The sequence below is a fragment of the Ambystoma mexicanum genome, chromosome 4p (genome assembly GCF_040938575.1).
Source record: "Ambystoma mexicanum isolate Mex_15411 chromosome 4p, UKY_AmexF1_1, whole genome shotgun sequence".
Lineage (NCBI taxonomy): Eukaryota > Metazoa > Chordata > Amphibia > Caudata > Ambystomatidae > Ambystoma > Ambystoma mexicanum.
Window position 1 is genome coordinate 240,402,092 of NC_090927.1, and position 24,128 is coordinate 240,426,219.

Consider the following 24,128-nt stretch of genomic DNA (forward strand, 5'->3'; position numbering starts at 1 on the left):
AAGCAACAAAAAGTTCCAGTGGACAAAGGAAGCCAAGGAGGCTTTCCAGGAACTCAAAGCAAGATTCACATCTGCCCCAATCTTATGCCACTCTCGCCCTGATCTCCCATACCTGGTGGAAACGGATGCCTCAAGCATGGCTATGGGAGCCGTCCTCTCACAAAAGGACCCCGAAATGGGCCAGTTACACTCTGTTGCCTTCTGGTCGCGTAAATTCACACCCCCTGAACTCAATTACGCTATCACAGACAAAGAACTCCTGGCCATTAAGTCAGCCTTTAAGGCATGGCGGCGCTACCTCTTGGGCGCCAGACACACAATCACCATAATAACTGACCACCGGAACCTCCAGTACCAATAAACGGCAAAGGCCCAATCCTCACGACAACTACGTTGGGCTCTTTTTTTTTCTGAATATGACTACGTGATTACATTTCGACCATGGGTGAAAAACCAGAAGGCCGATGCCCTTTCCCGTATAGGGGTGAAAGAGCAAGGGTATCAGACTCTTGACCCAATAGAAATCATCCTGAGTGACAAGCTCCTAGGAATCACAGCAACCATAACTCAGAAAGAATTACATGAAGAAATCCAAAACCTGATGAGTCCGGAGCAATTACAAGCGTGGAGTGCACAAGGAGAACATTATATGATAAAATATCAGTTGCCCTACTTCAGGTACCGTTTATTCTTACCAAACCAAGAACTACGAGAAAAAGTAATGTCCGGTTATCATGATTCCTTGATCGAGGGCCACCCCGGAATCGCTAAAATCCTAGCCAAGGTAAAATGAAATTATTGGTGGCCCACATGGCGTAAAGACATTATCCAATTCATCCTATCTTGTGGAGTGTGTGCTCTAAACAAGTCATCCAAGCAGAAACCGGCTGGGCTATTACAACCATTGGAAATCCCAGCAGCACCCTGGCACACGTTGTCCCTCGATTTTATTACTGACTTACCACCCAGTCAAGGGTTTAACACTATTCATGTGGTCGTGGACCTATTTTCAAAAATGGCACATTTCATTCCTCTTGAGGGGCTCCCAAATGCTTCCACTCTGGCAAAGGTATTTCTTGAAGGCATCGTACGGCTCCATGGGTTTCCTTCAGTTTTGGTCTCAGACCGAGGTACTCAATTCGTATCTAACTTCCGGAGAAAATGCTGCTCTATGGCCCAGATCGACATCAGGCTATCCACCAGTCACCATCACCAAATGGATGGTCAAACTGAGAGGACAAATCAGACGCTCAAGCAGTATCTGCGTTGCATGTTACACCAAGCTGAAGGAAGCTGGTTCGACCTATTATGGATAGCTGAATATGCTTATAATAATTCCCTACACACCAGCACTGGGCAGACACCTTTTTATACCATGTATGGCAGGCACCCACGTACTTCTGAGTTGGACGTTCCTAGAACCCTGGAAAAGCCAGCAGTCAAAACCTTGCACACAACCATTTCTCAAACCTCTAAAAGGGCAGCTGAACACCTATTTCAAGCTAGGAATCACCAAAAGAAGTTTGCTGATCAACACGAGCAAAGGCCCCCAACTACCAAGTGGGAGGCAAAGTCTGGCTGGCATCTAAACACGTGTCCATTAAAGGAGCCCAAACTTTCCGTCCAAGATACTTGGGTCCATTCACCGTCACCTCGGTGATAAATCCTGTGGCGGTCAGACTAGCTTTGCCATCAAACATGCAAATTCATCCTGTGTTGCACTTGTCTCTCCTTAAACCTGTTCAACCTAGGACCCGGGTAGCAATGCCACCGCAGCCAGTAGTAGTCGCCAGGGAGCTAGAATTCGAAGTCAAGGACATCCTACATTCAAAGTACGTCAGATCCAAATTACACTACTTAGTAGACTGGAAGGGGTATGGTCCACAAGACAGGACATGGGAGCCTTGTGAGTACATCCATGCACCTCGCTTGCTTAGACGATTTCATCAAAACCATCCAACCAAACCAGGACCAGACAGAAGAGCTACCTTGAGAGGGGCCTTGGGGGAAGGAGTGCTGTCATGATTCCTGCCCCTCATGTCCCCAGCCCTCCAAGATGTCAGGCTGGAGCCAGGCCAGGATCACCTACATGGCCCTCAAGGGCCTTTCCATCCCTCCAATGACCCACTTGGAGTCAGACTTGGCACTTGTGGCACCAGACTCACTCACTCCCAAAGGATAACATTGGGGATTGGACTTGTAGTGCATTGATGGGGACAAGATGGATGCCCCCACATATTTCGGTTCCCAGAACTGCATGTGCGGTCTAGTCTTTTGGGTGTGGTTCAGCCCAGAGGCACCTGGGATACCCAGAGACTATTTAAGCCACACCCAGGCTGAGAAACATGCTTAACGTTTTCTGCATCTGCAGCGTGACACTCACCGTGTTCGGATCGGTCTCCAGTAGGCCTGCATCTTTCTTCTGCGCTCAGCTCCTGCAAGAACAAGAACACCGTTAGGAACAGCCTTACCTTGCGGCGCTTCTGCCCATCAGTCATTGCTCCTTCTGTTCTGCGGGCATCTTCGGCGGTGTCATTCCCATCCCAGCATGCCGCTTCCTAAGGAAAAAGGAAAAGAACAGAAAAAAAGGCATTAGTAAGCATTCTGCAAATCTTCGCTTATTTTTTAAATACTGTACAAGCTTCAAACGCTTACCTGAATCCCAGCCGCTCTGGGGGAACTCTGTCTCCGGAACTTCTCATCCATCTGCAAGAGGGAAAAGACACTCTAGGTTAGCATGGAAACATCTAAAGGTGCCGCATACCACGCTTACCCACAGCATTTGTTCTTCATAACCGGCATCCACGCTGAAAACGTTGCGGCACCTAAAAGAGACAGAAAAAGAACTCAGTTCAATGCAAATACGAAAGGGGTGCATGGCGCATCGGGCTCTCACTCACCCTCAGCGCTACTCATCTCAGCAGCACTCCGGCCATCATCTAAAGAAGGAAAGGAACGAAGTTACAGAACTGTTCAAAAGACACATTATACTTACCTGTCGGACTCTTGCCAGTGAAGTAACTAGGCAGCAACGAGCCTGCATCAGTCAACGCGCCTCTGCACTGAAGGCAGGACGGAGAGCACACTATCCAAGAAAACAAGTTGAGCTGTGGATCAAAGGGAAGGGTTGGACCTCGGGGAAGAAGGGGTTCAAGCACACAGAGACAATAGGTAGTTAAACTCTACCAATCCTGTGTTTCAGGCCCAGTCTCCAGTCGAATAGCCTCCAGGGAAGGGTTTGAGGTCGTAAGAGGTCAGAACAGGCTGAGTGAGGTCCCCTTGGATATCAGGTGAGCGTTACAGCAAATCATTATACTGTATAAATTCTAAGGTTACAACAACATCATTATTTACTGTGGTCTTAGGGGGTTTATCAGAACTCGGGAGGGCTCGGACCAGGTGGGACCATTGATCATGAGGCAGGTCTGGGCGCATCAAAGAGACTGGGGGCAAATTGACGTTTGTTAGTACTGAGGTGCAATATACGGTGACATAGGTTGACTTTAGTTAATAGGGGCCAGGGTCGGACTGGGACAAGAAATAGGCCCGGACACCCAAAAAAAAAGTGGCCCACCCATTGCCTCAAAAAAGTGGCCCACCCCTCGCCTCAAAAAGTGGCCCACTCCTCGCCTGAAAAAAGTGCCCCTCAAACCATCATCCGTGAATCACGTCAATTCACGACTTTACAGAAAATGGTACTTATGGAGGGTTGATGTGTTTGTTGCATGTTATGTTTTGTGTAAACGCTTGAGAAAGTGATAACATTCCTTTTGTTCTTTTTTTTTAAAAAAAACATCATCACATAGGTAAATACTTATTTTGCAGAACCATACTCAAGAATGTCTACTAGTTGCCACCAGTAGTGAAAATACAGTTGCATTTAATAAGCAGTACTGCCAAATCACACCGCAAAGTACCTTGCCAGTTTTATTTGTGCTCACATTTTACATTACAACACAACTCATAAAATAACATAACAGATATGTACCACTCCAAAGTTAAACTGCATGCACACCACAGATATTCTCAAATGTCCCAGCTGCACAGTATATATACACCACTTCAAATGGCAACAGTACATGGATCTGCAACACAACTGCAACAGTGTACCACTATACAGCATAACAAACTGCACCAGCACACAGCTCTCGCATGGCAGCACCACACAACTCTATAGCAGTGCCTACTGCAACACTGTGTGGATATACAGCACTAAAGAGCGCGGCACACCTCTATGAACTACAAAATTCAGCACAAATGAAGCAATAAGCTGGCCTGCTGCAAAGCGAGTGAGACGAGATGCAGCCAACAAATAATCACTTGAAGCCGAGTCAGAGTCCAGGCCATCATGAGCCGACAGTGGGGGAGTGAAAAGACTTCTCATAAAATTCATTGGAGGCTCTGGGCTTGTAAATTGCCCACTTTTCACAAAAATCGGTCTAGTGATTTCGGATTTGTTTTTTTAAAGACACACGAATAATAGAGTTTGGCCGAAGCAGGCTTGCAAGGTACCAATGAGGAGAAAAAGGAAGGGCCGGTGCCTTAATAATGTTCTTTCACATCTACCATGACACACTCACTGTTCATACCCTTCAAAGAGATAATGAGGGGCCCTTATAAAGACGCTGTCTCCCCCCCCCCACAAACACCGGCCTGCCTGCCGGTTATGTGTTTGTTTTGGCATGCCTCCCCAGTGATCTCATCATGCCACCCCTATGAAAAATTTCTGGGGGCGCCACTGACTGATGTACAACCTAAAAACTCATACAGCCGTGTACAACGAACAACGAGGAAAGCGCTTGTGGCCCAAACGATTACACTACTGTGCACCCGGGAGACAGAGTACAAGTGCAACCTAAAAACGTACACAGTTGTGTGCGCAGCGGGATTTAGCGCACATACCAACATAGGACTCACAGCAATATACACGGGGAGAACAAAGAATGCAACTCCGTGAATCAGGAGGTAAGGGGCACATGTGCAATGAGAAATTCAGAGCATGTATAACCGCAGGAATTACAGAACTGTGCCACTAGGAAAAGGCATGCAAACCAGCAAACCACACAGACCGTGTGCACCTGGAGGGCCATTAACACCTAAGGATTTACACATCGTTGTGCACTGCCAGAGGGTGGATGCACCATCAATCACACATCTGTGTAAGCTCTGCGTTCAAGAAGTAGGAAAGCGCGCAACCCAAGAGATAATGCAACTGGTGTTGGGAGACAGAGCAAACGAAACTCACAAATCTACACCCTTTTGCACTGAGAAAATGGGTGCAAAGTTACAAAACACTATGCGCTTAAGAGGAGATAGGACGTGCAGTCTGATACTTTACAAATTTTAGTGGTGCTGGCAGATGCGATGCAGCTGAAACCAATGAAGCAACTGTGTACATTGGGAGATGGAGCACATGTATGCCTGGGAATACATGCAACCCAAGGAATTATTCAAGATATGCTTTATACTTAAAACACAATAAATTACTCTGTGAGTAGGTGGAAATGCAACTAAATACATACACAACTGTGTGCACTGGGAGAGAATGGGTATCGGGGCCCAAGGAATCACACAACTCCGCAGAGAAAGGGTTAATGTGCAGCTCAAAAAATTTACATAACTATGTATACTGGCCTGGGAAAGGTGACTGTTGAACTTACAGATGCACACGCTGCGGTCTCTAGGGGTGCGGAGGGAGTATCATATGCTTGATGCTTCACAAAACCTACAACTGTATGCCTGGGAAAATGAACTTACTGTGCACAATGCCGTGCATGGAAGCGCCAGTGACTGCGCCCCTCCAATGCCCCTACTCCACTCACCATACCACGATCCTGCCTATGTTATTCTGCCCCTCACTGTCCTCGCCTGAACTCTCTCGTGGGGCCTCCATCTACCCCATGCTGGGGTGAAGGTGCTGGCAGAGCAGGACCAGCGGGCGCGCTGCCATGGTGCTGCTGTCAGGCGTGGGGTGCGAGGACGGGGGCTGAAGCAGCTCTGCCATTATAATACAAATCACTGGGAGGGAGCAGGTTGGGCAGAGGCAGCCCCGCCCTGCCCTACCGCTCCCTCCCAGTGTTTTGTAATACCGAGTGCTGGCTGGCGCCATTGTGTCGCAGCCTGCCGCATTCATCAAAGAAAGGTAACACTTCAGTGTTACTTTTTTTTGATGAATGCAGCGGGCTAGCGCCGGCGGTGCTGCAAAGGATCTTGCAATTTACAGATCCTTTGCAACCTACGCGTCCGGTGGTGGCGAGGCCCTTGGGCCCGGTTCCTGAAACCCACGCCTGGGCCGGCCCACGGTGGGCTGTAGGAACCGGCTCCCAGGGCCTCGTCATGATTTCGGACCGGCCAGGGGCCGATTGGCCGGTGGGCCAATCCAACCCTGGTAGGGGCACACTAGGGTGGGCATCACAGGCGGGCTACATATCTGGTACATCAAGAGAATACCTATTCGGCCATGTGGTTATTGTGGCAGTAACTTTCCAGTAACAGGGGTTAGGGGGGCATAGGCAGGTTTGTGGAGATGGATGAGTTTGCAAGGCATGGTTCGAGCCAGTTCACACACAGGACAGTGATCTCAGAGGAAGGGTGAGGCGTTACATTTGTATTGTTGCAATTACCTCCGGCTCAGGCGTGGGAATGGAGCTGCAGGGCTTTCGGAGACAGGGAGGAAAAGGTGGGGGCCATTTGAGAGCGCGTGCGCGGCGCTGCAGAGGGGAGAGAGGCTTTTTCATAGTATCGCAGTGAGGCCTAATCCAAAGATGGAATCGGAGGTGTCCAAGATGGATGCCGAGTGTCTCTACAACAGCCCCTCCTGTGTCGTCGTCAGCACAGGGGCTGGTTATGTACACGGGGGCAAAAGGAGGCGTCCTCCACTGTTGGTCGAGCAAGTGACATGTACCTTAAACTGAATGAGTGAGGGGGGACCTGATTGGTCCTGCCACTCCCACACAGTACTCTGGTTGGCCTAAATACAGTTGCAGATTTGGATGCCTATTCCTTCTATGATTAAACATTCCATATACATATAATGTTTTCTTGCGAGTTGATCATATCATAAAACATGAAATGGCCTCCATCTATACTCACCTCACATATTGAGAGGTGGGAGTACATTTTTCTGTAACTATGTAACCATCCAGTTCTGACACATGTTCGGAATGCCAATATTTCAGGTGGCCATTTTGGATATATTCCTGCATACATTTCCTCCAGGAATATGGCAAGTTTCCCTTGGGAGAGTTTGTATGTCCCTGGTAAGGTAAGTTACAAACATATAAATAATAATCTAATAACAATAATAATAAAAATATAAACTAATAATAAATCTAGATGCAGTAGTCATGGTCTCCCTTCCCCACATTTTGAGCATGGGACAAGGCGGGGCTCTGGTGCACAGCACACACTCGAGCTTTCCCAGCACGAGAAGACAGTTCTGTTTTCAGCTATCAGGATCTTCGATGGCCAAGTCTCTTGCTCTGTAAAAAGTCTCTAGCCTTCAAGGGCCTGATGCATTCATAATAACAACAAAAGTTCCTTTCTGCTTGTACGTTGAGCGATGCTTTTTCACCCTTGCACCCCCCTCTGTGGTATTCACAAATCTTAATGTATTTTTAAACAGTTCAAGGTGGACAGCTCTCTGCCGGGTTCACTCCTGTCAACGCGCTGTTCTTTGGGACTTTAGACGTTGCCCCTTTCCATCGGCATCCCTCCTTCGGGTTCACCCTTGCCAATCTCAGACTTCCATCTACTTTTTTTTACGATGTGGGATTCACTTCCCTTATTCACGATCATCTGCCGGTCAAAACTTTCGACTGTACAGAGGATTTTACGTGGCCACCCTTATGACCACTTTGACCCGCTTCTCACCTTTCCCAATGCCTTCTGGAAATAGTTTCAGCAATTGGGTAATCGCCCAGACAGAGTTTCTCGAGTAAGAACCCAGGTGGTGCCTGGCTCATCTGCAGCTGGCTTTCCCCTTTTACATCAACAGTTCTTTGTACATCTGCAATCAGCCGTTTGCTACATTTGTTCAACACGGTTCGGTTTCTTTATCGGTCCTCCCCTCGACTCACCGGCTGTGATGAACCGCTTGGCTTTCTTCGTATCGGGAGTCAAGGCTGGTACCATGGTAGCAGGAATCTCCTGCTGTCTTGCTTATGCATAGGCACCCTTGTGTACCATTGACATCTGCTGCAGCACACTTGGGCTATTGTTCGTGGTCTTACAATTCCTTCTGTGGTGGTCTCACGGGCCTTGGTTGGAAAGGGCAAGGTCACTTCTCTCCTTGTCACCCTCTCGGTTTGCCCTTCTTCCTTGACAGCTTGCTCCCTGACTAGTCCCCGGGGATCTGTTATCCATGTGGCCAGGACACATCCATCGGTATTGGATCCAGTTCCTGGGGGTGGACCAGTGAGGGAGGATCACCAGGTTGCGGGGTCCTTGGGGAGTGGAAGTGGGACACTGACGGGTGAGAAGCAGTATTCCCCTTCTTATAACACCTTTTCCCCATCCTACCCCGTAAGATACATTATTACTCTACCCCCCCATTTTCCAACTGTGACACTTTCACACATCACAAAAGATGACAGACAAACACCAGAGCTGTTTACCTGACATGTCCCAACCCAAGGGTCAGGTAAAGTTAGGGAATTAACCAGAATCATACACACCTAATGGCCCTTTCCCTTCCCCACAGGGATAAAAGGTGGAGCATGAGAGCACCATATGAGAAAGGCAGACCGCACGGTGAGACAGCTATCCAGGCACGTCAGTTCAAGAGGAGGAGAAAGACGGCGCAGGTCAGGTTTCTCACATATCCCATTGGACCCAGGGAGGGACACAATGGTTGTTGGGAACCAAGGGAGATTAATATGAATACAGCTCTGGGGAGAAACATGTGCCTATCATTCTCTTTCGTACCTGATAGGAACTGGACCCTAACGGCGAAAGCTCTTCACTGGCCTGGGCAGATTAAGACTAAGAGGACCCGGATGAGGGAACAAAGAAGAAGGACTGGTCCTTATGCGTAAAAAAAGGACTATTGCTGAAAATTAGAGAAAGAGGTGAAGGGTGCAGTAACCCTACATGTACCTGATATTATGTTCCAATAAAAACCTGTAAACTCATCACTTGAATCCTCATCTCCATAACCCACTGTACCTTTCCAGCTCTCTTTAGATATCATGTTCTCTCCTTCTCCTTATTCTTGTTCGGATTGGTCTCTCTCTCACTTATTCTTTCAAGCTACTCCCCCCTTTTATATCCTGTCTCCCCTCTGCATCCTACCCTTTCCCTTTTTTCGCCTCTTTCCTCCCTCCATCGCTCTCTGCCTCTCCCTCTGGTCTTCCTCACACTTCTGCTTGTACTCTCTCTCCTATGTTTCCCTCTCTATCATTCCGATGTGTTTCACTCTCCTCCTAGCTTCCTCTCTCCCTTCTACTCTTCCCTCCTAACCTCCAACCTTTCTGTCTACACCTGTCTTTTCTTTATCAGGCTAATTTCAAATGTCTCTCTCATTTACTCTCTCTTACCTCCTAAACGCCCTTACTCTCACTCTCTCCTATCTGACTTTCTCTGTACTATCGCCCATTCCAGCCATCATTCACACAATAACCACTCCACTCTCTTACACTTGATACCACATTGATCACTGGTTGCACCTGATGTCTTGCACCAATCTCTTTATCCATTTTCTCTGGGGGCTGGGTTATTGTTACTGGTCCTTTCAAGTACCCTTCTTCGCTCTGCACTTTTATTGCTCCCAGTGTTCATGCAGCTGTGTCCCATTTGTTTTGCCCATTCCCATTGGATTCCTACAGTCCTGGGAACTTGGTGTTGTTGCATGTAGTCTGGACATGACCAGAAGAGAGGGACTTGCGTTGAGCATCTGACCTCCAGCTCACAGTATTCACCAGTGTGGAAACGAGCCTTTGAAATTATAGACAAAATATCTCTGGTTGCATGCAGAATAAAAATACCAACATTGGATCAGACAGAAGAACATGGATACATATTAAACAGCTGAAGACCTGTCATTCCCGATCAACACTCAAACAAATAAAGGAATCGTCTAAGCCCATTGCTGAAGTGGCCTTTGAATACGATTGGAATATGATCAGAAGGAACCATGGAATGGAATCTGCATTCCAAAGATAGGTAAGACTATTTAGATGAATGCATGAATAGCATTATTAAAATAAAAATTGTCAAATATCCTCTGTATCCATGTAGAATAACTAAACGTTCCTCCAGTCTGGTGATGGGTACTTGGGTGCTGAGAGTAGTTCAAAAGCACCATCAGAAAGGGACATCCCGGAAGCTGGCAGAGCTGAAACGACCACACTAAAGGAACAAGCTACAATTCCATGGTGGAACATGCGACAGTAGGAAGAATCTACAATCATGAGAACATAAGAAAGTAGGAAGAACCGACAAACAAGAAGAAGGAAAATTACCCCATCACCCACATAGGAACATTATCAAATAAAACGATTGAAAAAATACAAGTTGTGATCCCTTGTTCAACTCACTCTCTTAAAAACAGAGATCTCAGCAAATCCCATGCACCCAATATTTTGTACTCCAGAAATGTAAGCACAGGGGGATTGCTCTCCTTTACACTTGTTTAAAGGTGGAAAGGTTATTAGGAAAACAAAAAACAAAACAAAAAACAGCTGTTTTCAACTAAGTCCAATTTATTTTCCAAGAGAGAAAAAGTGCTTCTATTGAACACCCATAGCGCGAACATCATTGGATGGATTTGCACCAAATAATTCCCACCAGGAAAATGAGTCTGAAATCAGTAATCCTAAGCATAGGGCGTCTAACTAATCACTATCTATATTAACAAAAGAGTCTATGATCTTTATTTCTATTGAGATTAACTGTTCACATCCTATGTCCCCATTATCTTCCATAAATAGATGTCATTAAAACATCACATGTCGCTTCCAGAATAGAAATAATAATGAAAAGTACTAGACAAGTAGAGAGAAACAAACACGCAAGAATAGATCACATATGATATGATATGATATGATATGGCATTCATAACGTGCCTATACACAGTGTTTCAAGGCGCGATGAGGCAAGGGAGGGGAACAAAGGGAGGACAGACAACGATCCTACTAGGCCAGGTGTCATTCAGATCACGCAAGTGCGTGGGAAGGGGCAGGGACAGTGCAATACATGGGAATAGATAATAACAATAAGAAACGGCCAGCATGTGGCAAGTGCATGGGTAAGTGCAGACATCAGATGTCAAGGGCTGGTAGGGAGGTTGTAGGGATACAGAAACAGTCCCCAAGTGCGGGGGTTGCCAGTTGTGCAGGTATGTGCCATTGGTGGGGGAGGGACCTTTGCCAAGATCAGAGGGTGTCCAGCTAGCCAGTGCAGTTCCGGTTACAGCCAGTAGGTCAGCAGAAGAGAGGCAGAGGAAAAGCAGAAACAAAGAGAAAGGTTTGAGATGCTTCCGGAACTGGAGATGGTTCTCCTCAAGTTTAAGAGAGGCAGGGAGGCTGTTCCAAAGCGAGGCACCAGCCGAAGAAAGAGATCTACCACCAACTCATTGCTTTGAGAAGTGACTGACCCTGAGGGAGTTGGAGGTGGATGAGCGAAGAGCTCGAGAAGGAAGATATTTAGGAAGAGAGAGTTGAAGGTATTGAGGCCCCAGAAGGCCTTGTGGATGATGCAGAGGGTTTTGAACTTAATCCTTGCAGCCACTGGAAGCCAGTGCAGAGATTTCAGTCCTGGAGAGATACGATCCCTGGGCTTGAGGCCAAGGACAAGTCTCGCAGTCCTGTTCTGGATAAATTGCATAGAGCGGAGAGTAGAAGTAGGGAGATTTAGAAAGAGGCTGTTGCAATAGTCCAGCCTAAAGAGGACCAGAGCTCTGGAGACAGTGAGCTTCTGGGGGAAGGAGAGGAAAGGAAGAATACCTCTGAGGAGGTGCAGTTGGTAGTGTGACTTCTTAGAGATGTCAGAGATGTGAGGAGAAAAGGAGAGTGTGGAGTCGAAGATGACCCCAAGGTTTTTAATCTTGCAGGAGGGAGCAGGAAGAGGGCCAAGATAGGCCGGCCAGAGAGCTACAGGAAAGGAGGGACCGGGTGTGCCGATGAGGAGAATCTCAGTCTTACTGGCAGTAAGGCAGAGGTAATTGGCGGCACACCACTCCTGGATAGCAGACATACAGTCAGAGATGAGGGAAGGAGAGGAGGAGGCAGAGGGTAGCCTGAAAATGAGCTGGGTGTCATCCGCATAGCACTGAAAGTTGGGGCAAAGAGCAGCGATGCGGTGGGCAAGGAGTGTCAGGTATTGGTTGAGCAGCCAGGGAGAGAGGTTAGACCCCTCGGGGACAGCACATGTAGAGAAAAAGATAGTGGAGAGGAAGGATCCAAGTTGGACCTGGGAGGGTTGGTCAGAGAGGAAAGAAGTCAGCCACACCAGAGCCTGACCAGTGATACCCAGGTTATCACAGAGACGGTTGAGCTGGATGGCATAGTTGACATTGTCAAAGGCAGAAGAGAGATCAAGCAGGATGAGGACGCAGGGGGTGTTAGAGTCCAGGTTGGAGAGCAGGTCTTCACGAATGTTCAGGAGAGCAGTTTCTGTGCTTCTGGCAGCTCTGAAGCCAGACTGATGTTCATGAAGACAACCAACAGATTCAGTGTGGAGATTAAGCTGGGAGATGGGCAGTTTCTCCATGAGCTTGGGTTTCTTAAGAAGAGGGTGTACAAGGGAGGGCTTCAGGGAGGATGGGAAGACTCCAGTGGCGAAGGAGTGATTGCAGAAATCAGCCTAGGCAGGAGCCAGGGAGTCGATGTGGTCCTTGATAGTTTTGGAGGAACAAGGGTGAACCTGTTTCGATGAGACTTTCAGAGATTGGATTTGTCTAGAAACCTCGTCTGTGGAAAACAGGGGAAAGGCAGAGAAGGAAGGAGGAGAGGTGGCTGCAGAAGGGCCAGAGGAAGAGCAGGGAGTAGAGGGAGGGAGAGGATAGGAGGAGAGTGAGGACAAGATGTCCTGAGTTTTAGAAATGAAGTGAGAACCCAGTGCCGTGCAGAGGGCCTGGGAAGGGACAGGAGAGGTAGAGACTGCGGCAGGATTGGCCAGTTCCTTGCAGATTTTAAAGAGTTCAGCCAAGTTGTTAGATGCTGCAGAGACGCGGGCTTGGTTATGAGCTCTCTTCTTGGTTAAGACAGAGAGCCGGTATTGCCTTTGGAGCAGGCGGCAGGCCATTTTGTCAGAGGATGTACATGAAGCATGCCATTTCCTCTCGGCCACCCTGCACTTGCGTTTAAGGGTGACGAGGTCTGAGTCGTACCGGGAGTTGCACTTGGCTTTGGGCTTCAGGCGGATTCTCATGACAGGGTTAAGGATATCAAGGGTTTCAGATATAGCAGAGTGGAGCATGGAGAGGGCTATGTCATGGTGAGAGTCAGCCAAAGGAGGAGCGGGGGTGAGAAGTTGGTGGTGAAAGCCTCAACTGACATGCGCTTCATGGGTTGGATGACCGAGAAGGTGGGCAGCAGTGATGCAAGTGGCTTGGCCTGAGGGGTAGGGAGGGTGAGGTGGGAGGAGAGGAGAGAGTGATCACTCCAGGAGAGAGGAGTGGAGAGAGGGACAGAGAGGGGAAGGTCTGAGGAGATCAGAACATCCGGAGTGTGCCCTGCAGAGTGAGTTGCACCAGAGGGGAGAATAGTGAGTGAGAGTCGCAGAGGTTGCGAAAGAGTCCAGAGGGAGGACAGGAGGCATCCAGGTGGATGTTGAAGTCTCCAAGAAGGAGGAGTTGAGTGGTTGAGGCCAGGAGTGAGGAGGAGAGGTCCGCCCACTCAGAGAAGAAGGAGGAGATCTGACCAGGTGGCCGATAGATAGTAGCTACAGTAAGGGAATGGCTAGGGGAGAGAGAGAGCCTGCAGACGAGGCATTCAAAAGAGAAGCGGGCCTGTGTAGGAGTGACAGAGGCAGGAATCCACTTGGGGAAGATCATGGCTGAAGCCAAGGAAAGCAGCATAAAGAATGAAGAAATTAATACGTTGAGTGAAAATGTTGTAAGAAAAGAGTGAAAGAATCAAGAAAGGAAGATACAAATTAAAGTGGAACTGAGAGAGGAAATATAGAAGAAAGAAAGAAAGAAAGAAAGAAAGAAAGAAAGAAAGAAAGAAAGAAAGAAAGAAAGAAGAAAAGGGGTAAACATGTGTTTTTGCTACTGTTTTCTTTTACGGAAAAAGTACAATTGATTTGGGAGTGCTGCTAAAAGGCATGTTGTGGAAAATACAATTAGTAAATGAGTATGTGTTAAATCTACCGTGGTCTGTAGGCATGTTAACACTTTAAAGAAAAGCAAAGCACGGAATATTTTCAAAAAATCAAATGTGTTGGAAAATGACTGACACTTGAAAATAGACCCAGTTACCGATTTCAGCGAACGTGCAGAACCTAGAAGGAAACACAGAGCATGGGAAAGCGAACCATTCCTAAGCGCGCCCCCTCGGAATGGGATGCTCGGATTGCAGAATGCGCTTTCAACGATGTGAATGTCTCGTGGCCATCATTCCCAAATCCCAGTTCTACCGAAGACGGATGCATCGCCGATTCAGCCCCCCAGTAGCAGGAATGCACTTTACAACGCGTTCACTGTAACAACACTTGTGTATGCATGGCAGAGCAATCCGATCAATAAACTGCTGGCCGCCTCGCACATGCCCGCCATTTTCAGCTTAATTAGCAGCTGCTCAGAGATAGGAAACAGGTGCCCATCCAGGCTTTGGTCAGAGAGGCCTGTCTGTAATTAATAAGGAAGCAAGGGTCTAATAGTGGAGAGAATGTCCAATCTTGCTCCACTGGGACCGAAAGACTGGTCTCAAAGGCTCAGTCACCTGAGATCTTAGACATGCTAATGTAAATTATGCGGGCGTTTAAAAAACAGGGCTGCATAATCAGCTGGCATTTAACAACATAACAGCATGCGTTCTTTATGGCTGATGGGTTGTGAAAAGTCTTTCTTCTGTGTTTCTGGCATGGACCTCGGCAACACGATGCACTACCGTAGCATGAAAGTGAATCTAAACAATGAAAGAACCACTGCGATTAATATTGAAATAATCATTATCAGTACGAATAATAGTGTAATAATTATAAGTACACCAATTGCAACGATGGTCCGATTTATTCTCGCCTGCTATAACAAACACTGGTAAAGCCAACAGTGTTACCTTGTCTGCAGGTTTTGGGCATTTGCCATGCACTGACAGAGTCATATAATGGCAACATAAGGAACATGGTGTGAGTACCTCGGCAAATGATAATAGCGACCACGACAATGGGCCTCATTACAAGTGTGCCGGACCGGCACGCTACGGATTTGCCTGCCAGAACCGCTGTGCCCGTCAAGGCTGACCCTGCCGGGCACAGCCTCATTCTGCAAAATGTTCGCCCTTTGAAATGGGATGAGGTCTCCAGGTGTTGGCCTGTACGTATCATATCACTCTTGAAAGTGAGCAGTCCCCTAAAATACAATCCAAACTCCCCAATGAGAGTCAATAATGGACACGCCCCAGGAGGCAATGAGACCAGGACCAAATACGGGTGTAGTTAACAGGTAAAGTTTCTCTAAACCCAAATAGGGCAAGCAGAGGACTCTGCATACTCCGAGAGCACTCTGCCCAACATTACACTGTCATGGCATTGCAAAGGGTTACAGCATCATCAGTGACAAAATCGTATAAGGTCCAAAAGTTACATTTGATTGGTGGAGTCGCAGATCCAGTATAGCTTCATAGCCGCCACGTCCAGATGATTGAATAGCTGCTTGGCGGGTAGGCGGACATCATTTGCATCATCTGGGCTGGTCAGTGCGAGGTGAAGGTTATGTGGTTCCGGACAGGGCTTTAAGTGGGGTAAGAAATCGAGAGGGGGCCCTCATTTGAGGGCGTTGCTTCTGGGAGGGGCGTGGCCTAAAAAGCACGCAAATCGTAAGGTCTGCACACAAATATATATACATGTTATATATCTGTGTGCGTACCTTACTATGGTTTGTGTACTTTGCAAGCCATCTTTTATAAACGTAGAAATAGGTTACATATTTCTATGTTTAGAAAAGATGGCCTGCAAAGTACACAAACCATAGTAAGGTACGCACACAGATATATAACATGTATATATATTTGTGTGCGTACCTTACGGTTTGCCTAGTTTTCAGGCCATGTTTTCGGGTTTATAAAAGATGGCTTTGAAAGTACACAATTCAAGCCATCTTTTATAAAGCTTTGACTACGGACAAAATTGTCCGTCGGCAAAGCTTTATAAAAGATGGCTTGAAATGTGTACTTTCAAAGCCATCTTTTATAAACCTCGAAATATGTCGAGGAATCCCCAGGTTTGCGAGGGTTAAAGACGCCTCAGCGACCTGGGGAAACAAAGGAACAGTAACTGCCTCTGATGACCCCTCGCGCGAGGGGTCACCAGAGGCAGTTACTATGACTGACAGAAGTGGCAGCCAGGCACAGCATCGCTGTGGTTGGCTGCCACTTCTGTCAGCTAGCCTGACTTCATGGCAGGCGCATCTCCCGTCGCGGCTGCGGCCGCAACGGGATAATGCATCCCGCCAATGTTGCGTGCGGCGGGACTGGGGGCCCCGGCAGGGCCCCGGCTCAGCCCCACTTTTTGGAGACTGCTGGGGCCTGGCCCCGGCAGGCCCCGGCCCACTTAAAGCACTGGTTCCGGATAAGGTGATTGATACTAACTCTCTAATCTAAACAACACTTCAAAGCACACAATAAAAAACACCCATGAAAGACAACCATTGACATCATGACAGTTGGGGGGAGAACCATATATTTCACATGTTGTATATACATACATTTGTCTTGCATCACTGATAAGGATAAAGGTATGTGGGTGATCTGTGTCAGGGCACATGGGGGTGAACATTGTGTGCATGCCTTGCGGAAGGATGAGATGATACATTTGTGGCACTGGCATTTTGTGAGAAATGGGCTTTTGGCAGCACTATCATGAGGAGGGGAAAAGGTGGGGGGCCTGTATGCTTGCCGTGCGTGGCGCTGCCGGGGAGGGAGATAAGGCCCTGTTGTTTGTTAAAGTGTGGCCTATTTCAACTAATAAGGTTAGAAGTACACCATAGGAATGGGGCTCAAGCATGTTTCCCGTACCTTCGTCTGCAATGGATTGAGAGGGGACTTATAGTTATAACTTGGACTGTATCTTCATATATGCAATGTCCACTGTGCTACACGATTGCTCTATTTACATTGGCTCCATGGGCCACGCATTTTTCACCGCAATTCATAATTCTTATAGCATTTAAAATGTGTACATGTGCATACATTACAGAAAGACAATTACCCTACATCATGAAACAGAAATATGTGGGCCCAAATATCTTATTCATTACAATCAGTTAGCTGAATCTTTTATCAAACTTCATGTTAAATCTCATAGGAACAGCTCTATCACACGTTAGTACAGAAGAACATATATGGTCACAGGTGGGATTAGTATCATGGGTGAAACAGGGTAGCACATAGTTGTGGGGTATACATCTGCTACATCAAAAAGGTGTGAGGTTAGGGGTTGTGTAGGTCGTATGTCTTATGGGCAGGGTCTTCGAGTGTGGAGGCAAGTTTGTGGAGACAAATGTTTTTTTCCAGGACTAGGCTGTAGCCCGGTCATTCACAGGACAGTGATGTAAGGAGGAAGGCGATAGATACAGTGTTTAGTTTGTAGCTTCTCGCGCCCAGTCTTCCGTGAGAACAGGGCAGCCGCAGAGACGACAGGGGAGGAGGTGGGGGAGTAGATGGCTAACTGTGCACGGCTCCAGGGTAGAAATGCAGGCCTCCAGGCTGGCATTGCTATGAGGCCTGCTTGGGCAGATACAAAATGGGGTTGGTTTTCATACAAAATTGAGTCAATACTCTGACCAATTACAGATGCTGCACCTGTATGTGTTGACCCGAGGCTGCTCGGCACCTTTAGCCAGAGGTGCGTGACCAATCGTGGGGCGAGCATAGGGTGCATGCGGGGAAGGTAATGAAGGGGAGGGAGGTCCAAAACGACCTTTCCTCCACACACTCCCAGCGACTCATGTCAACTGATTCTTTGTTACAGACCTCCAGGATCAGGTAGGTCTTTTCTTGAAGCTATTAACTCCTATCTAGGGACAGAAGCACTTTGATACCCAAAGTTACTTATCCTGGGAGACCTTAACATTTGGTGTGACAACTCCACTAATGTTTATTGTACACACTTAAAAGATATTATGGGTACCCATAGTCTTGACATTCTTTACAGTGGTCTTATACTTCATTACTTAAATAATGAACCTGTCTGTGGATGGATCACTATATGGTGAACTTCAATATGGTTACAGCTGCCATATCCAGCAAGAATCTGATATCTACACGCTCAGAATTTCACCATCGAAAGAAAGCGCTTGACCTCATATCAGATACCAAGCTGTTATATAACTTACCGCTAGCAGGAAAAATTCCTGTATATACAGATTATGATAGAAAACTGATGCAACAGTTAACAGTGAATTGTGATACCATAGCCCCTGCATGAAAAGTGAAGAGTACACAGAAAAAGAACAATCAATGGTACGGAGATCCTTCTCATAGGCACACCATCACCATCCTTTCCCCTCACTCTCTGGCCAGCCTCCCTTGGCCCTCATCCAATCCCCACCTGTGAGGCTAAGAACCTAGGGGGCATCTTTGATTCCACACTTTCCTTCTCTGCCACATCGCTGATGTCTCAAAAAGGTCAAACTTCTTACTGCACCTCCTCAGAGGTACTCTTCCTTTCCTCTCCTTCCCCCAGAAGCTTACTGTCTCCCAAGCTCTGGTTCTCTCTAGGTTGGACTATTGCAACAGCCTCTTTTTAAATCTACCTGCCTCTACTCTCCACCCTCTGCAACTTATCCAGAACAGTACTGCAAGATTTGTCCTTGGCCTCAAGCCCTGGGATCGTATCTATCCAGCTCTGAAATCTCTCCATTGGCTCCCAGTGGATGCAAGGATTACATTCAAAACCCTCTGCATTGTCCACAAGGCTTTCTGGGGCCTGGGTCCAACATAACTTCAGCTATCCCTCCACAAATACCTCCCCTGTTTAGCTCTCCGCTCCTCTACCTCTAACACCCTCAGGGTCTGTCATTTTTCAAAGAAATGAGATGGGGGTCAATCTCTGTCTTCGGCTGGGGCCTCCCTCTGGAACAGCCTCCCTGCCACACTAAAACTCGAGGAGAACCATCTCCGGTTCCGAAGTACCTCAAGACCTTCCTCTTTGCTTCTGCCTTCTCCTCCCCTGTCCCCTGCTGATTTATTTCTTGTCCTCCTTCGGCACTGTGAACCTGGCCACCCTCTGTCCTCCGGGCCCAGGTACCTGCTCACCCTACCACCCTCCCACTCTGCCTCCGGGCCACCCCTTTCACCGGGGTCTGTATCTGTACCCATACAGGCCCCCCCACCTTTTTTCTTCCAGCACTTATCAGACCTACTCAGTCTTCCGCCTTAAACCAAAGCACTTGCTACTTGCTGGCAGCACTACCATTGTTTGTTGCCTTATTATTTTATCAATGTATTATTATTTATCTGTGTCTCCTCACTCCGCACTCTCCTTTTTCTCACCCCTTCCTTGCACTTTTCCACCTCCCCCTCTCCCATGCACTTGCGCGTTCTCAATGTCACTGGGCCTAGTAAGATCGTTGTTTTGTTCTCACCTGTTCCCCCTCCCTTGCCTTGTCATGCTCTGAAACACTTGTGTGTGAGCAGGATATAAATAAAATATCATATCATATCATACAGTGAAAAATTAAGACTCCTAAAGGAAAAAGGAAAACATATGGTTTAGGGCAAGGACTGAAGATGATCATGTCAGAACAAAACTTGCTTTAAAGATTTATAAGGAAGACATTTTACTGGCAAAATCCCAATGTCTTCAAGAACAGATAGATAAGCAGATAACAAACCGAAAGCCCTATATTTAATCATACGAAATTTCTCTAATCCTGGGTGTGTAAATGTCAGCCTACCAGCCTCTCAAATCATGGTAAAAGATTTCAACTCTTTTTTTTCTCTGAGAAAACGGATCATATTAGACTAAACATTGAGGCTCGGACTGTCTCTCTGCAAATTGGCCCCCACGATGATTATTATTATTATTTTTTTAATTATTTTTACGCACCACACACCCATGGGCCCCAGGGCGCACAAGAAACAAGGACAAGACACACAACAAAAGACCAGCAAGAAGAGACAGAGTCCGTGGAGAGTTACTCGAGATTAAAAAGGTGAGTCTTTATGGCTTGCTTAAAAAGAGAATAATTTTGAATCTTTCGTATCCCAGCCGGAAGGGCGTTCCAGAGGAGGGGGCCCTGGACATCAAGAGTGGTGCCCCCAAATTTAGCTGTCTTAAATCTAGGGAAATCATGAGTAGTAGCATTGGAAGAGCGAAGATTTCTTCCATTGGTCTTAATGCTAATGTGTTTAGACAAATAGGTGGGATTGCTCAAGGACACTTGTGTGTTGTCGTTAGCACTTTATGTGTTTTGCAGTGTTTTACAGGAAGCCAGTGTAGCTTTTTTCTGAAGGTGGAGATATGAGCGCGATGTGATTAATTAAAGATGGTGCGCACAGCGTTGTTCTGAGCCACCTGTAAAGAATGAATGTTGGCGGCAGTATTGCCAGACAGTAGACTATTGCAATAGTGAAGTCTGGAGTTTATCAACGCCGTCGCCAGAAGTGCAGTTTTCAGCAGTTATGAATGGGCGAATTTAACTGATTATGGGATTGATCATAAGAAAAATACACCAGAATTCACTTTCTCACCAGAAACTGGAGAAATTGTTGATAAACTGATCGAATATCTTATGGCAACAAATCACTTCTATGACCATATCCCGGCCTGCCAAGTCAAACAACATGCAAAGGCACTTAGCAAGCGTTTACAAGGGTTTGTTAATGCCTTGTTAGTCCAAGGAAGTGTTCCTTCAGCCTTGAAGAAATCTTACCTTACTCCACTGCTGAAGTAGCCATCTTTGGATCATAACATTTTATCAAACTATCGCCCTATTGCTGGCCTTCTTTGGCCTTCAAAGATACTGGAGAATGTTGTCACTTCTCAGCTACAGACTTTCTTGGACGATAACAGCATCTAGGATATATATCAATCCAGCATTAGGCCAGGTCACGGTACCAAAATGGCCCTAGTGACAGTCTGGGACAACATCCTTGAAGCTGTAGACAAGGGTGAGTGTAGCATGCTTGTCATGCTTGACCTGTCCACAGCATTCAACACAGTTGACTTTAATATACTTAACTTCAGACTTTTGTCACTGGCTCACATCTCTAAAGAAGCAATCAAATGGTTTGAGTCATTTTTAACTGATCGTTGACAACAGGTTAAGGTTGGCCCATATTTGTCTGATGAACTACCAGTTACCTGTGGAGTGCCATGGGGCTCATTTCTGTCACCCCTTCTTTTTAATGTTTATGTTCATTCTCTGCTCAATATTTTTGGCCAGTTTAAATTACAGTATCATTCATTTGCCGATGATGCACAGATTTATGTTTGCTTAAACCCCCCAAAAAATAAGTTGTCTAAAGTTACATCTGGGATCCTCTGTCCCGCCTTGTTCGGGTTGCCTACCAAATACACTCAGTCTGTTAAAATTCGGGGCTGTATATGGGAGGCTGGCCTGAGCTGTCATTTACATTTATTTTCAGCTCTGTCTCTTAAAACCTCTACTGCCCCTAATTTCCAGGAACAAACGCCTCACTGTGGTTGGCACCCTAACGAATTCAAAGCTGGATTATTGTAATGCCCTCCTAGCTGGCATCCCAATATATCAAATTCAATGTCTACAGGTGTCTCAGAATTCAGCCGTACGCATGATCTTCTCTCTATCTCTGAAGGCATCTATCTCAGATTCCTACAAAATCTTACATTGGCTGCTAGCACAACCGCAGATAGAGTTCAAGATACTGTGTCTTGTTTTTAAATGTGTTCATGGACTGGTCCCTCTGTATTAGTTCTAAAATATCATCCTATTGCCCGACTCGTACGTTACGATCAAATGGACAGGGATTACTGATAATCCCCACTTCCCAGACCTCTACGTGGGGAGACAGACAGTTTTCTGTCTTCGGTCCTCGTGTTTGGAAGTCTCTTACGCAATCCTTGCGTGAGATCAATGGGGTAATTCATAGAATCCAGCGCACAAGTGGCGCACGCGGCTGGCGCACAGTGTGCGCGTGCGACAGTCTGCGCCAGCCACGTGTGCTAAAATCCATTTCTGCGCACAGCGTTTTCATGGATTTCAACATCCAAAACCAGCTGTGGCGCAGAGTGGTGCAGCAACCCTGCAGCAGCACCAGTTACGCCCCCAACCGCTCCCCGTGCGCCATGCACAGAGCACAAATCCCGTACATGGCGCACAGGCCATTGGACCAGCATACAGCCCCCCCAACCACAAAAAAGCCTGTAAAACTTCCCGCGCACCCCTCCGAATACATGTACACCCCGGCATGGGGAGTTTCACACGCGATTGGCCCTGTGCGAGCATGGTATGTGTATTACTGGGGTTCGTGGGGAGTTTCACATGCGATTAGCCCTGTGTGAGAGTGGTACTTGTATTTCGGAGGTGCGCGGGGAGTTTCACACGCGATTGGCCCTGTGCGAGCGGGATACGTGTATTACTGGGGTTTGTGGGGAGTTTCACACACGATTGGCCCTGTGTGAGTGTGGTACGTGTATTTCGGGGGTGCGCGTGAAGTTTCACACGCGATTGTTCCTGTGTGAGTGTGGTATGTGTATTTTGGGGGTGCGCGGGAAGTTTCACACGCGAATGGCCCTGTGCGAGCGGGGTATGTGTATTTCGGGGGTGCGCAGGAAGTTTCACACATGAATGGCCCTGTGTGAGCGGGGTACGCGTATTTCAGGGGTGCGCAGGGAGTTTCACACATGATTGGCCCTGTGCGAGCGCTGTACGTGTATTACTGGGGTTCGCAGGAAGTTTAACACGCGATTTTGCTGTCAGAGCGGGGTACGTGTATTTCGGGGGTGCACGTGAAGTTTCACACGTGATTTCGCTGTCAGAGCAGGGTAGTTGTATTTCGGGGGTGTGCGTGAAGTTTAACACGTGATTTCGCTGTCAGAGCAGGGTACGTGTAACCAGTGGGGTGCGCTGGGAGTCCCACACGTGAATTGGCAGTGTGGGTGCTCCCAGGTGTCCCCTCTACCCCCTCCACGGCCCCTGCAGGCAGCCCATACCACAGCGGACTACCCTGCACCCCTGGTCATGTCCCTCAGGCAGCCCATCCACCATGGGCATGCCCCCAGCCAAGCCACATGTCACCTTGCAATATGATCACCAACTCATGTCCCCCAGCACCCCCACCCCACAGCAGTGAGGGGCACCTGCCAGCAGGCCCCCGCTCATGTCCCACTCATGTCCCCCTGCACCCCCACCCCCCAGAAGTGAGGGGCACCTGCCAGCAGGCCCCCACTCATGTCCCCATGCACCCCCACCCCCCAGCAGTGAGGGGCACCTGCCAGCAGGCCCCCACTCATGTCCCACTCATGTCCCCCAGCACCCCCATCGCCCAGCAGTGAGGGGCACCTGCCAGCAGGCCCCCACTCATGTCTCCCTGCACCACCACCCCCACCCCCCAGAAGTGAGGGGCACCAGCCAGCAGGCCCCCACTCATGGCCCCCTGCACACCCACCCCCCAGCAGTGAGGGGCACCTGCCAGCAGACCCCCAATCATGTCCCCCAGCACCGCACCCCCCAGCAGTGAGGGGCACCTGCCAGCATGCCCCCACCCATGTCCCCCTGCACCCCCACACCCCCAGCAGTGAGGGGCACCTGCCAGCAGGCCCCCACTCATGTCCTCCTGCACCCCCACACCCCCAGCAGTGAGGGGCACCTGCCAGCAGGCCCCCACTCATGTCCCCCTGCACCCCCACCCCCAGCAGTGAGAGGCACCTGCCAGCAGGCCCCCACTCATGTCCCCCTGCACCCCCACACCCTCAGCAGTGAGGGGTACCTGCCAGCAGGCCCCCACTCATGTCCCCCTGCACCCCCACCCCCAGCAGTGAGAGGC